A 2,343-nucleotide genomic window follows, 5' to 3' on the forward strand; every position below is an offset into this window, starting at 1 on the left:
TACTCAAGATGAAGAAGCTCCAAATAGCTTAAGAACTCCGCGAATTTTCCTCCTCATTTTCAATGCCCAAAAGCCCTCATAAAGGTGTGGAAATGTACAAAAAACAAGGCTTGCTTGTACTTGCAAGGGGAGTTGTAAGGTGAAAATGACTGCATAGGGAGCTTCAAAAAAATTTCATGGATTTCCTTCTTGGGAAAGGGGCTTTTCATAGGTTTTCTAGCCTATTCATGCACCACTAGTGTTCTAGGAGTTAATACTTAGTTTTTGGTGGCTCATTCATACCTCCCATTTTGTGGACTTGAACCTTAGTGAACTAATTCTTACTATTTTTTAACAAATAAAGACACGACACTAGTTTCATGCGTCCATGCACTCATAAACCACCCATAAATACCATGGATTGTTTTCCACCTTTTAACCTAACTGAAACCACTTGCCAAATACCATGTGCATATAACGACTTACCATTTTTCCTTACCACCTCAATTCCACTTGGTTTCCTCAAACCATGGGCTTCACCCAACCTTAAATTATTTAATGTATTTTTTCCAAGGGTACACACACTTGGGCTAAGTCTATACAATTTATTCTCGCCAATGTGCTAATATTGTTTCTGCCCATGCTCCTAATCATAGAGTAAACCCCACATTCCAAATTTGATTACATACACAAATTTTTCAGATTCTTTTGGGATCTAAGTGCTTTCACACTAGGGTACACACACACACACACGTCTGCACATGTGCACAAGTGCACCTTTATAATTTTTCAGGGCACGTGAATCTTATAAAATTTCAAGGTCCACACCAAAATTTAATTCCTCAAGGGCCTTTACTCATCATTAAGCAATTTCCCCACATGCACATTCCATTACACATTTTTCCTCCCTCCAACAATACACCATTTTATTATTTTTGGACCAATTTTCTCTATTTTAGTAGAAATGGAATAGTAAGGGAGTCTAAGGACTAAAAAGTAGAGAAGGAAAAGCGTAGTGGAAGAGTCTCAGCTTTTGGGGTATCACTATAAGGACGGTCAGCCAAACTACCTTGTAAACCGAATTTATTTTTTTTTTCGTACACACCCGGGGTCCACTCAAGTGGGTGGAGCCGATTTCCCCTTCCAACAATTAGCCAATTACCTTGTAAACCGAATTAGATCAGTCAGGATTCGAAACTACCATGTAAACCGAATTAGCTCAAAGAAACAAGAGAACAATGCGTACTAACGCAACACTTTTGACTTGCCAAACCACCAACGTATCTTTATATGGAACCATCCCTCTCCGTGGTTTAACAGTTCTGACTTGCCAAACTACCAATGTATATTTATATGGAACCATCTCTGTGTGTGTAAGATGTTCATTTTGATAAGATGAGAGCTATTACAAAATAAGTGGGATAATACGCCAGTCTAAGAACTAAAAAGTGGGGTAGCAAGAGGGTAGGAGTTTCTCCCATCCACAGGCCCAGGTTTATCCCTCTAATTAGGTTTGCTTAGGTTACTAATCCATTTCTCACAACACCCTTTATGGGTTCAACTTTTCATTAGTGACTATCAAAGGTAGTAGAGGGAACAACGAAACCTCTAGGCAAGTAAGCCATATTAATTTGGGGTATGTATATCATTAGCCGGACAATCAACCAACGAGATTATAGTCAAAGTTTTAAACCACCATAGAAACCAGATTACGTAGAAGAACAAGATAATCATATGTGCTAATTTGACTTCTCTATATGGAACCATCTCTCTCTCTCTCTCTCTCTCTCTCTCTCTCTCTCACACACACACACACGCACGCACGCACGCACGCACGCCCGCCCGCCCGCCCGCCCGCCCAGCCCAACCCAAACGAATAATTAAAAGAACATTGATTTCACAAATTTGTATTAAATTCTCAACACTAAAATGATTAGATAAAGCCAAAAGTAAAAGCAACTTATACCATGCAAAAAAAAGAGGATGTTTTGCAATAATAATATAAATTTTGCAATGTATTGTTTATACAAAAACTGCTAACTATAAACAGTGGACATTAACATACCTGCAAATTTTGTATTCAAAGCTGCCAATTTTCAAAAATAATCTATAAAAACATGAGTTTTATGATTCGTTATTTTCTGTGCACTGGATGAATCTAAATCCAATGCCCATCTAGCAAATGGAGAGACACCTAACCACATGCAAGCTACTGCATGCCATACTGTTAGATTCATATGCTCTATCGAGGCTTCAACGCAAGGAGATCACCCAGCCTTGAAAGAATGAACTGCTAATTCCCCACAAGAGATTTTAAAATCCAACATGATTAAGTCCAAAGGGGAAATTTTTGTGCTGCATCCG

The sequence above is a fragment of the Cibotium barometz genome, chromosome 57 (genome assembly GCF_041138505.1).
Source record: "Cibotium barometz isolate CiBa-2024 chromosome 57, ASM4113850v1, whole genome shotgun sequence".
Classification (NCBI taxonomy): domain Eukaryota; kingdom Viridiplantae; phylum Streptophyta; class Polypodiopsida; order Cyatheales; family Cibotiaceae; genus Cibotium; species Cibotium barometz.